Here is a 14102-nt window from a genome sequence, read left to right as displayed (position 1 = left end):
AGACGTTGGATTTTATATATTGTGGCGGACTGCTGGGGGCTCATGCCCAGTCAGGACGCCTTGAGGATGGAAGGACTAGGAGAGGAGCAGTACCTCCCCTGGAACATGAGAAGGCAGCCGTCCTGGTGGGTGTTGGGACCACGGGAAGAGGGCTTGGAAGCTCAACCTTGTGGGGACCCGTGGCCACCACCAGGGGGTGCCTGGATGGCTCAGAAACCATGGTATGCAGCACTCCCGCCACACCAGGAAGTACTGCAGGAAGGGCATCAGAGAGCACCTGGAGCACATCAGTGTGCATTGTAAAAGAGGCAGAGCTTGCGAGAGAGGAGTGGAGGCGGCCAAAGAGTAAAGAAGAGAGAGAAGAAGAAGCAATGGGACTGAGCTTTATTGGGGTTTGTGCACTGTGTGTGTTGTGCTGAATTGGAAAAGCATGAACTTGTGTAAGTGTGCCTCTTGTGTCTGTCTGTGCCGGGTTAAGGGCTGGTATAGCGCCACCTATTGTCACAATATATATATAATCTATATATATAAAATCCCTATGTGCGTCCAGGTGTCCGTGTGTGGGTGTCTTCTGATGAAGTGCGCATGCGCGGGGCACGGTGCAACGCGTGATATTACTGTTAGAGAAAGTTAGAGGCATTTTACGGAAATACAAACCAGTATTACTGCGAGAGGAAATTAAAGGTACACAATACAGTGACGCATATTACAGCCACATACAAGCCAGTATTACTGTCAGAGGAGATTAAAGGCATATTACCGACGCGCACGCCTGTATTACCGACAGAGAAAATTAAAGGTATATTACGGACGTACAAGACGGCATCCTTCAATAAGGGCGCGCACAAAAAGGCGGGCCTCAAAAGGACGACCTCAATTGGGCGCAGCGAATAAAGGCGCGCGTAAATAAAGATCTGCACCTTTGTTGCTCTTCACATATTCCAGAGCCATTTGAACTAAATTATCTACGAACGCCTTTATTTGCCGCGCTCAAATGAGGTCGCCCTTTTGAAGCTCACCTTTTTGTGCGCGCCCTTATTGAATAGAGCCGTACAAGACAGTATTACTGTCACAGAAAGTTAAAGACACACAATACACAGCGGCAGCCCACGAAGAACGGTCAGCTCAGCAAGTAAACATCAACAAAAGAAAGGCTGAAAGAAAGAAAACTACGACCAACAAAAAGAATGAGGTCAAAGTCCCTTGCCATTTAATATAGACTGTTCCTACTAATGTTTATGCACTACTGTTCTAGAGCCCGTTATTGTAACGGGCTAAATGACTAATCTTATATATAATTCGCCAGCCTACTCACTCACTCACGTCTGTCCAAAGCCAAATGCGCAGTCGCCTTCTGCGCATGTCCGAAGCCGAATGCGCAGTCACCTTCTGCGCAGCTGCCCGAAAAACCTTACGAGACCGGCATCGCGGCAGGCGGCGGATTTAAGGCTGTGAAAATTCAAAGAGAAAGGCGACTTCGATTAAAGCTCTAGAGGCCTGAAAGGCGATTTCGACTACAGCTCCAGGCCTAATTACGCATTCTTTCAATACACCTATATCAAGTTTGTGGTGCTTATACTTACTACTATTGCACTCGTGCCCGTTTCATCTTACGTTGTCGAAATGGGCTCTTTGTCTAGTCTATACATATATAAAATTCTTTTTTGCGTTTGAAACGGAAATTACATATGACCACAGAGGAACAGGAAAAACATTCTTAATAAACCTGACTCTTGCCGAGAGAGCGAATGGAGACATAGCTCTGGCTGTAGCGTCATGGGGAAATCGCTTCTACATTATTAGATGGAGGCCGTACAGCACATTCGGCATTGCAATTACCATTAAACCTTGCTCACGATGAAAATCCAATTTGCAGCATACACAAGGGCTCTGGAAAGGCAAAAGTCTTGCAATATTCAAAGATAATAGTTTGGGATGAGTGCACCATGGCACATAAGAGCTTATGAAGCCTTGAACCGAACAATGCAAGATCTCAGAGATCCTACCAAATAATGGGAGGTACTGTCGTTTTACTCGCAGGACATATTCGTCAAACATTACCAGTTATTCCACGAGGGACACCAGCGGATGAACTCAACGAGTGTTTAAAATCCGTGCTTCTCCCACGGTCAGTTATATGTCGCGTGTTCTCGGGTAGGTACACCAAAAAATGTATACATTTATGCATGTAATGGGCAAACAAAAAATGTAGTATACTCGAAAGCACTGCAGTAGTACTCAATGTATCTTTACTTCTTAAATGTTAATGTTTTACTGTTTAATAATTTATAGGCTTCTTATATGTTGTTCAAATTCTTTTATCAAAATATTTTACTGTTTATATGCAATGTGCTTCTTATATATTACTTCATATTCTCATATGATAATGATGTTAATAATGTTGTTTATATTGCTTTCTGTGTAATTCTAAATGCTCTTTATTTGTTGAAAAATAAAATTGGCAATTAAACTTATTTTATAAATACTACATTTTATTTTTTTCCCCTTGCACTCAGTGAGCGAAGCCACTGGGTAATCAGCTAGTATAGATATACGATGCAAATGACAAAGGTGCCAGCAGTTCTCCATCTAACTTATTTCCATTTACACCTGTGTGGATTCTTCATACACGATCTGATTTAATAAAACACTTCAGAGAAAAATGTGACAGACTGAAAATGATAAATAATCATTTAGAGGATTTCCTTGGAAAGGAAAAAAAGAAATCTACGATACAAGAACAGTACATAGCAGACTAACAACGAGCCATAAAATTAAATAAGATCTGAGAGTGGCAATTGTTTCTAATTAAGCAACTGGATTGCAACAAAAACCTGCAGCCACTGCGGCCCTCCAGGACTGACATTATCCACCCCGGTCTAATCTAATCTAATCTAATCTAAATAACTACTTGTGTGTGTGTGTTTTATGAAAATCATTGCACGCACATTATAGTCACATCGCACAAGTGCCAAGGCCAGAAACAACTGACACTCCGTGATCAAGGCACTCACACACACCAATAAGTTTGTGCTTTCGTGAATCATTCTGAGCAATATCAAATGTATATGGAAACTTACCTTGTTTCAACTTTCTTCATGTTTAACCCACTTTCTTCTGAATATTTCACACATTATGAATCTTTTTGCTGAAACACACATCTTCTGAAAGCTTAGGAGTTCAAAAATCTAGAGAGAAAAAAAAAATAAAGCTTAATGTAATACAGTAGATACTTTATTTGCTCCAAGGGGCACATTTGACTTTTTACAGCAGCTCTTTAAATAAATAAAGACATAAAATGATGGATATATAAATACACACACACCAGAATGAGTAAAAAGGATGAAAATGTAAAAAGAAAGAAAAACGTCTGACTTGGCAGCTAACAGTGATAGTGAGGCGAGTAAGTAAAAGAAGACCAGCACACTCGTCCTTTATATTTTCAACATCATCTAAACTTAATTTTTGAGGAATTTCTAATACAATGCCGTCATATTTACCCATTCAGAATATCCATCCTTCCATTATCCAACCCGCTATATCCTAACTGCAGGGTCACGGGGGTCTGCTGGAGCCAATCCCAGCCAACACAGGGCACAAGGCAGGAAACAAACCCCGGGCAGGGCGCCAGCCCACTGCAGGGCACACACACCCACACACCAAGCACAGACTAAGGACAATTTAGAATCGCCAATGCACCTAACCTGCATGTCTTTGGACTGTGGGAGGAAACCCACGCAGACACGGGGAGAACATACAAACTCCATGCAGGGAGGACCCGAGAAGTGAACCCAGGTCTCCTAAGCTACCACTGTGCCACCATGCCGCCCCATTCAGAATATTTAAAGACGTTCAAAATAAAAGCGAACATCACACCAAAGGAGCTTCCTGGTGCGAGCGTATCCACTTCTCGGTGGCTGATGAAGAGGCTCGTTCTGGGCCACATAATTAGCCAGCGGTGACGTATGAACAAGCAACTCTGTGGTTTACTGTTCGCCACCTCAGCCACAACACCTACATGAAATGAATCCTTAGCAGGTTCAGAATGACCTAATCAATGATCAACATTATCTCTCTACTATAAAAAAAAAAAATCACGGAAGGAGACGAGACGCGACTTTTTCCAGAGAGACACTTTCACATAAAACGCGTTTTTATTTTAAATGATTGACTAAGGTGAAAAGTCGGCATCACGTCACAACTCGGACAATTCAGTCAGCATTGGTTTGTCGGCATTGTCCGAGTTCGTTAAGCGTTCACAAGGTATTTCTCATTCGACAACTCTGATTTACAGTCTGACCGAGGTCACGCCAATACAGCAGAAGTCTGAGACCCTTGGGTTAGCTGGCCATCTTTTTGCTATGCTTTGGCTGCTAGTTAAGGGGAAAAAAAAAAATTAAAGAAATTGAATCATAAAAAGCAAATCAGTTAAAATGAAGTCGGCTCCATTAACAACAGTAACCAGATATTAATTAAGAAGGAGGCCGGAACGAAAACCGACAGCCGCAGCTTCTAGGATCACAATTTGACACTCCCGATGCAGACAGTAAATGCTTTAATAAATACTCTGCTGCCATAGCAGTATTAAGTTGCATGGTATTAGATTTAGTGACTTTTACACTAACAAAACAAACACACAACATAAGGACAACAGTAATTATAAATTTCCCAATGGCCTCCAAACAACCACTTTACCCACAATCCCCTATCCATCAAATTACTACAGAGAACTCATTTGATCAAGATGCACGCATTTCACAGCTTGTGGATTAGTGTGATGATGAAACCTGGTGGTCTTGCCTCAACTACAAAGAGCCAAGAGAAGCTTGTGACATCTCTGTAAGGATCTTCATGTTTCGATCTGCATAAAGAGGTGGTGACAGCCAATTGATTTTGGAAAACTGATGCACCTCCATTTTTTTTTTTCCCTCACTGCTTTCTGTCCATACTGCCAAAACAAACTGTGATGGCCAAATTCAAAACTCTTTCAAGGTAAAGAAGACAGAACTTTCAAAGGTAAGGTAGCTGTACTCACAAATCAGAGAGTGGCGGCGGGTTGCATGTCGATCAGCACACAGTAGAGAATTTCCCTGTACTCTGTATATGTGACAATAATCAATAATGTGATACCTTATTAAAAGGATAAGCGTCTATGCATCCAACTGGCTGCTATGTCTCTGCTATTCCAACAGATGGTACACAATAAACATTAACACTATTCTTACGAATCTCATACCATATGGCAAATAACAGAGACATATCATTGCATGGTGCACTTCAAATGTTAATGCTGCTGTCTACATAGATTACAGTATATACTCGGGTATAAGTCGGGTCTTGAAACCCGAAAAATCGATCATAAAATCAGACCCCGACTTATACGCCTGTTCAAAAATACGATAGTTTTACATCTTCTTGCCTCCTCCAATTCCACACCAGCTTCTCAGAAACATCGAATTTTGTTGCAGGAGTGCAGTTACCAATTTCTTTTGCCACTTCAACGACTTTTAATTTAAAATCAGCTTCATGTTTTCTTCTGATCGAACACTCCATCGTAGATAAGGGATACTCTTTCGATAAAGTTGTGAGATACAAAAAACACAAAACCGTGCAAATGTTGCTTCGGAATAGTTCAGGTATTACTGTGTGGTCACCTAGGCATAATGTTTAGAAAAAAAGGCTGTGTGCTCCGTATTTACTCTTTGCATATCATAATCTCTTGGACCAATAGCGTTTAGTTTTCCGCATTCAACTTATAAAATACCGGAAATTATATGGTAAAATCAAGCCAGACTTATCTGCGCAAGAACTTAAACGCGAGTATATACGGTACTTAGTTTTCAACCTGTCTTAGATGGGTGGTATGGTAAGTAATGCAATAAAAGGACAATTGTATATATCAATAGGTCTGTCATTCCAATAGATGGCACCTCACAAACATTAACTCTGCTTTTATGACTCCCATACCAAATTCCACATAACAGAGACAAATGCATTGTATTTGCCACTCCAACAGATGGTGCATCACAAACATTAACACTGCTTTTACAAATCTCATTACTTCCTTGTGAGACCCCCAAACCTGTTTAACAATCTCAGAGAGAACAGCTTCTGGTAAGCTCTCCCCTGTGTCCATCTCTGTGTATCTGGATACTTCAGGTTCCTACTAAAAGTCCCAAACTAGCATGATGTATTAAATTGTGTCTTTAAAATGACCATTTATGACTTGAGTGTGACAGGCAATAAACGTACATCTAACATTCAAGGGTGGCTTTCTGCATGAAAATCCTGACACTATAATCGATCAGCTATGGTTTCCTGTACTGGAAAAAGTTCAATTAATTTTCAATTTGTTTAGCACTCCTCACTGCATGCAAATCAAGAGTGCTTACGCATATTTATGACTATAATGAACTAAAAGCAAAACTACTGAAATCGTGCATTCCAATTACATATAGCAAATATATTCTCTCTCTCTAATATATATATATATTATATACACACACACACATACATACAGGGTGGCACAGGGAAACTGGAAATTTTGGTAGTAAGTGTTAGTTACCTTGGGACATTGGCAGTTGTTTGGGACCAATGAGACCTCGTTTAGAACCCCATAGCCATTAGTTATAATGGAGCGGTGGAGTGGTGCACAATGAGCATTCGCTGTGAAAGCCTTTTATAAGAATGGCGATAGTGAGACTGCTGCGGAAAGAGAATTTTGGCATTACCACCAGTTAGGATGTCACGATTGTGTCCTGTCTGCTCATGCAATTACAACATGGGTGCATAATTTCGAAGAAACCGGCTCTGCCTTAAAATAAAAAAAAAAAAAAAATCCCCAGGTGGAGCCACTTTGCATACTGCCTGCCCGACAATCGATGGCAGCTATTTGACGATTGTTTGGAAGGCGCGTCACTTCACACAATGGTGACATTCCAAGGCCTCCGAGATCCCCCAGATCTCACTGCTTGTGATTTTTTTTCTGTGGGGACATTGTAAAAGCTAAGCGTACCGCACACGTCCTGCAACCACCGCTGAACTAAAAAGGAGGATCGAAGAGGAAATCGCTGGCCTTCCTCTTGACATGTTACGTCAAGCAATGCAGAATTTCCACAACAGGCTGTCAGAATGTGTACGGAGAAATGGACAACACCTTCATGAGGTTTTCTTCAAAACAGAAAATGAATATTGATTACCATCATTAACTGCATAACCTGAGTAATACATTTCATCATTAAATGCATTTTGTAATGTGTTTTGTGTATTGATTTACAATATAATAATATTTACAATACAATACAATATAATTTATTGTATTGTGTATTGTATTACAAAGTTATTGTCTGTTTTTACCTGCGTTATTATCAATCTTTAATTTAATATTTTTTTTGTATCGGTATGCTGCTGCTGGGGCGGCACGGTGGCGCAGTGGGTAGCGCTGCTGCCTCGCAGTTGGGAGATCTGGGGACCTGGGTTCGATTCCCGGGTCCTCCCTGCGTGGAGTTTGCATGTTCTCCCCGTGTCTGCGTGGGTTTCCTCCGGGCGCTCCGGTTTCCTCCCACAGTCCAAAGACATGCAGATTAGGTGGATTGGCGATTCTACAAATTGGCCCTAGTGTGTGCTTGTTGTGTGGGTGTGTTTGTGTGTGTCCTGCGGTGGGTTGGCACCCTGCCCAGGATTGTTTCCTGCCTTGTGCCCTGTGTTGGCTGGGATTGGCTCCAGCAGACCCCCGTGACCCTGTGTTTGGATTTAGCGGGTTGGAAAATGGATGGATGGATGGATGCTGCTGCTGGAGTATGTGAATTTCCCCTTGGGATTAATAAAGTATCTATCTATCTATTATACACTCACACACACACATATACATGTATATATACATATATATATATATATATATATATATATATATATATATATATATATATATATATATATATATATATATATATATACACATATACACACACACACACACACACACACACATAGTGGGTATAGAAAAGAATCCCCCCCTTTGAAATATTCCCATTTGTTTTGCTTTACAGCCTTAAAACAAACACACAAACCAACATTTCTTCCAGCTTTACTTACTCAATGCAATCTCTTAACATCCAAGTGAAAGGCATTACAGCTACAGTTCAGAAGAATTTTAAAAAAATCAAAAACAAGCAATCCTGAGATTAATAAAGGACCCCCCCCCCCCCCCCCCCAAACTCAATCAGGTGTAAGTGCCCACCATTTCCATTGCAGACCCTGGTTACTGGCTGTGCTCATTTATAATGAGTGTGATTAGTGACGCTGTTCCTGGTGCATTCATTCCCTTGCTTGGTAGAGCAACTGACAGCAAACAACTGACTGTGGGTGGCAAGTCACTTTCAGAAGATCTCAGGGATAGAGTTGTGGACAGACATAAGGCAGGAGATGGAGACACAAAACATCTCAAAGGCTTTATCAATCCCAAGGAGCCCAGTATAGTCCATGATAAAGAAGTGGCAAGTACGACTAGGACCCTCCCTGGATCCTCCAAACTGGATGGAAGAGCAAGAAGGAAACTGGTGAGACAGGCCACTAAGAGGCCAAAGGCCACTTTGAAGGAGTTACAGGATTTGATGGCACAGAGTGGTCATTAATGGTGTGTATGTGACAACAATTTCACAAGCGCTCCACAATTGTGGCTTGTTCGGAAGGGTTGCAAGGAAAAAGCCACTTCTCAAGAAAGGCCACATTAAGGCTCGTCTGAGCTTTGCCAGAATGCACCTTGAAGATTCTGATGCCAAGTGGAAAAAGGTCTTCTAGTCAGATGAGACGAAACTCTTTGGCCTCCATACCAAATGGCACGCCAATGCAGCTCACCATCCACAACACACCATACCTACAGTAAAGCATGGAGGGGGCAGCATCATGTTGTGGGGGGCTTGGGGCTCTCATTAGGGTAGAATGAAAAATGGATGGGGCAAAACACCGTCAAATTCCTGCTACCCAATGCCAGAAAGCTGAAGATGGGCAAAATGTTCATCTTTCAACACGACAACGACATGAAACACACAGCAAAACTGACCACCCAGTGGCTGAAGGAGGAAAAAGTGAATGTCCTGGTGTGGCCAGTCAGAGCCCAGAGCGAAATCACACTGAATATCTGTGGAAAGATCTGAAGATTGCAGACCACCAATGCTCTCCATCCAATTTGACCGAACTTGAACAGTTAAACTGTAAAGAAGAGTGGGGGGCAAATATTACTAATCTAGGTGTGCAAAGCTGATAGAGAAGAATCCCAAAAGACTCAAGGCTGTCATTAAAGAAAAAGGGGGTTCAACAAAATGACATTGACATTGGTGGGGGGGGGGGGTGATCCTTTACTAATCTCAGTAGGTCTTGTTTTTGATTTTTTATAATTTTTCTGAACTGTAGCTGTGATGTCTTTCATTTGGATGTTAGAGGTTACATTGAGCAAGAAAAAGCTTGGAAGAAATATTAGTTTGTGTGTGTTTTTATTTAAGGCTGTAAAGCAAAAAATATGGGAATATTTCGAAGGGGGGGGTTCTTTTCTATACCCATACACACACACACACACACATACTAACTATAGGAAACCATGGATTCTGGCACTTCAATCAATTAATTGTATCGGTTGTGCATTAGCGGCTAAGCGAGTTTCATTTTTCTCTGTGGTTTCGTTTTGCCGATGCGCTCGCCTCACTTGTGTATTAGCAGGTAAGCGAGTTTCTTTTCTCAGCATTTCACTTTGGAGATGGAGTCACTGTCTTTGAGCTCCATGCTGTAGCCTCGCACTTCTGAGACAGAAAGACAGACACTTCCATGTGTAGATGTTTATATATAAGATACACACACACATGCCGCCATTCAACAGCTTTAGACACACCAATCTGCATATTTTTGGGGATGCGGGTTGAAAACCTGGAATAAGAACCCACGGAGAACATTCAACCTCCAGCAGGACAATGACGTGTGCAATTCAAACTGCCAGATGCATAAGGCGGCAGCAGCAGTACCGACCACTTCAGCACTGTGCTGCTGCCCTTTAATGTCACACTTTTAAAAGGTCTGAAGCATACACACCTGGCAAGTGATGCCACTCATAGAAATGCTTTAACAACAACAACAACAAAAAAAAATTAACATTACATTGGCAAAGCTGTTTAATCTAATTCTGGGTCTGGACCCGGTGGGGCTTTTGTAACATGGGCTGCCTTTCCAAAGGGGGTTACAGTTGGGAGTAAATAGTTAGAGCTTTAGCTTCTGTGCCACTTATAACATTTGCAGGAATCTTAAATTTATATTATACTGTATATATATTTTTTTGTTCTGCTTGTGCAAATATAACTGATGATGAAGCACACCTTTCGATTCAATAAAATCAATAAGATATTGATGTATTATTGCCTTCTATTAGATGCTTATTAAGACTTATATAAGGGAGCATTAAAACTGTTACTTTATATAGCATCCTTCTATAGCAAGCACCATTCCAATGCACTCTACAAGTAGAGATTCATGTTTCATGTTTGTTGCAGCTGGACCACACATAGGTTAAATGCCTTGCTCTGTAAAAATCAGCGTGTGTCCCAATCTCCTCCTCCTCCTCAGGGGTCTCATAGCGAGACAGACAAGGACATTAAACCAGTAAGCTTCAGGTTTATAATTCAGTTCCTTAGCCACTACACCACAGTTCCTACAATCAGCTACTTTAATAAAAGGATAAGTGTCTGTCTGGTTGCTATGTCTCTGGTCACTCTAACAGATGGTGCATCACAAACATTAGCACTACTTTAATGAGTTCCATACCAAACGGCATATAACACAGACATATGTATTACATGGCGCACTGCAAATGTTAACACTGAGGCCTACATTTGTTACTTAGTTGTCAAGCTGTCTTAAATGGATAATACAGCTAGAAATATTACAAAAGGACAACTGTCTGTCTAGTTGTGAAGTCTTTGTCAAAGCACTGATTTTACGAATCCTATACCAAATGGCAAATGAAAGACATATGCATTGCACTTGTCATTCCAACAGATGGTGCATCACAAATATTAACACTGCTTTGACGAATCCCATACCAAATGGCAAATAAGGGTAACATATGCATTACATGGTGCGGTGCAGTGCAAACATTAACACGGAGGTCTATGTAGATTACTTAGGTTTCAACCAATCTTAGATGGGTAGTACAGCTAGTAATATAATAAAAGGATAAATGTGTGTCTGGTTGTTATGTCTCTGCCATTCCAACACATGGTACATCAACAATAACACTGATATCATAAAAGCCATAGCAAATGGCAAATAAGAGACATATGCATGGCATCTGTCATTCCAACAGAAGGAGCATCACAAATATTAACACTGCTTCTATGAATACCATGGCACATGAGCACCTAATGGAAGGGATTTTGCATCCAATTTTGCCACCATCCTCTTTTCCACATCGGCTTACAGCGTGTCCAGAGTTCGCCCTGTGAAAGAGCAGGCTTTCCCAATAAATGTGTCCGAGCATTGTGCTTCTTTTGAGGTCAGGTTCCTTCCTCGGGAGACCACATCGTAAAGAAGACCACACTGGCTACTATGGACTGGTAGAGCATTTCCAGTTCAGGTTTGCTGCACACAATAAAAGACCTGAGTGTCTCCTTATCAAGTACAGTCTGCTCAACCCTCGTTTCATTTTTTTTAATTTAGATTATGAGAATGAATATTCCATGTCAGTTTTGTGTGTTATTTCTTCAAGTATGTCAACTTAATCTGTAAGCCCTGTTTGCAGGAGGATCTACTACATGCCTGTTCGAGTATGTTCAAGAAGTCAACAGTTTGGGGTGTACTTACTTTTTCACACGACCGCATTTGGCATGTCACCTTTTTTGCTGTTCATTCTTCGGGTCTGCGTTTAAAACGTTATCAAAACGGGTTGCCTCTTAGCATTTTTAAAACTTGACTTTTTATTGTAATTGACCTCACAAGACGCTGCGCTCCCAGAATACACCTTTATGCCCAACCAATGACAGCATCCGCACTGATTTTAATTCGCCGATGATGTACAGTATAATGGTCACCTCCAGCTATTTTCCAGCACAAATGTTTATGCCATTTAAAGTTCCGGATACTAAAAGAATCTCCATTCCAAACACTGTAAAAAGACACGGCAAGGTCTGCAGAACATTGCAAAGCCGGCTGTGAACCCGTCCCATCTTTGATGAGCGGTTCCTTCAGGAATCGGCGAACAGCTCCGAGCTGAATAATTGATGAGAGACTTGCACAATACAAGTGCAAGGCAACCCTGTGGCTACATGTCAGCCGGCGCCGCACTTGTCATTTTTCTTGCACTAACATCACGTTTTGGTGAATTCCTTTCACCCTTCCACCACTGTAGGCCATGCACGTAAAAGCTTCATAGCACTAGTGATCTCCAGCTTCCAGGCTTCAACTTATCTAAGAGCCGATGCGAACCCGAGAGCAGAGCCGAGCAGAAATGGGCTACCGGTACACAAACAATGGACTATTAGCCGCAGTTCTCCTGGTGGTTTCACTTTTTACAGACTTCCGTTGGATCTGCTTCCAGTTGTTTAAAATGCTGCACACATGAGAACAATGAGAGTCCTGCTAGACAGGACTCTGAGATCGCGGGTTTGAATAAGCACGAGCGCGAAAAAAAAGCAACCAAATCCACACAAAAAGACAAACCGTTCCGACTTTACCTTTCCTCACTCCAGACTCAAATCTCTTTGAGTTGTTGTTTTTTTTTCTTTTGGTCTTTCTTCCACCGACGATTTCAGTAATCCACCAACAAGCACGTCGCATACATTTTCAAATTCCGTTAGGATAAAGTTGATATGATGTCTCTAAACGGTCGAATGCTGGTTGATAACGGCGTAAATTAATAATTGATTAAATTTGTGTACACTTTACTGAACCAACCCCCCAATACTGGGGGTTATTGGGGAAGGAACTAGTTTAGTTCAGCCAATCGCAGGGCTTCTACCGGAGCGTTACATCTGCCGTATGTAACACAGCTAGAGAGTCGTAAAACAGGACGAGGTTTGCGACATAACGACGGGTTGTCATGTTCATTTACGGCCCCACTCTTTCCTGAGTGAGATGTTTGATGATTGGCTTTTAAAAGAAAAGAAGCATCGATTCACGTTCCCGGTTAATTCTAGCAACTTACCATGTCGCTAAGGAGCATATAATCCAACTAAAACAGTCTCCTGTTCACGATTCTTGGCTTCGACGCTCCGAAAGTGCACGGGTTTATCTTTTTGTAAATTTTCATTTGGACTTCGTTTCCCATAATGCATAGAAAGCGGAAGCGCGTCACTTCGGGTTAGGAAGAAGTATAAATTCAGTTTGGACTTCGCTTCCCGTGATGTATTGCGAGCGGAAGTGCGGCACTTGCTTTTTTTTTTTTGGGTTCGGAAGGATTTAAAACAAAATCTCAGTTGGACTTCATTTCCCATGGTGCATTGTGAGCGGACCTGCTGTTTGAGACTCGGAACGTGTTTGGGTATTTGACTGCGTGATTGTTTAGTTTTGAATTGCTTGTCTTTTTTAACGACTTTCCCGATAATTACACAAAATAAATAAGTAACTGAAGAAAGACTTTTTTCGGAGGTGGAATTTATGCACTTCATCCATGTTCGTTAGTATAAAATAATATTTATGTGGAAGGAGTGTTCTTACTAACATATCAGTTTAAACTGCTAGAGCACGTATGGTAAACTCACGCTTCATTAGTTGTGCAGCTTTAAGATTTTCCTTTATTTTAAAGTTATAAATGCTTCCTGTTTATCAAAGCAAGATTTACTGTACATTCGTCTGGAGATTGTTTCACGTTGTCTGGGGCATTGTCGTACATCTATCGTATACCAATAATAATTTTTATCTTGCCCATCATGTCTTAATGCAATTTGAGCATTTTTTTTTCTTGTGGAGCAGATGCTTGCTTTGGCATCTTTTAAGGAACTCGTACCTTTTTTTTTCTTAAACGCTTGCTCTGCCGCCAGTGGTTTTAAATATTTTATACACATAAATATAACTGTACTTTTGTTCAATCTAATGAAGTGTGGACAGCGGTATGTAAAAGAAAT

General features: G+C 41.3%; 2 protein-coding genes across 3 annotated transcripts in view; one reads left to right on the top strand and one right to left on the bottom strand.

Moving 5' to 3' along the window:
- The window catches only part of asb7 (ankyrin repeat and SOCS box containing 7), a 59468-nt gene extending 46220 nt beyond the window's left edge, over nucleotides 1-13248 (bottom strand). The window contains 2 exon segments of the mRNA XM_028822802.2: nucleotides 3081-3188; nucleotides 12714-13248. The gene's annotated coding sequence lies outside the window, so the exon portion shown is untranslated.
- Nucleotides 13249-13366: 118 nt separating this feature from the next.
- Nucleotides 13367-14102, top strand: part of lins1 (lines homolog 1) — a 28212-nt gene continuing 27476 nt past the window's right edge. Inside the window, exon 1 of one of the 2 annotated variants that reach the window (XM_028823361.2) lies at nucleotides 13367-13519. The gene's annotated coding sequence lies outside the window, so the exon portion shown is untranslated. The remainder of the gene's footprint in view (nucleotides 13520-14102) is intronic. The other variant, XM_051920430.1, reaches the window with a different exon arrangement.

Source organism: Erpetoichthys calabaricus, chromosome 17, assembly GCF_900747795.2.
Source record: "Erpetoichthys calabaricus chromosome 17, fErpCal1.3, whole genome shotgun sequence".
NCBI lineage: Eukaryota > Metazoa > Chordata > Cladistia > Polypteriformes > Polypteridae > Erpetoichthys > Erpetoichthys calabaricus.
This window is presented reverse-complemented; position numbering and strand designations above follow the sequence as displayed.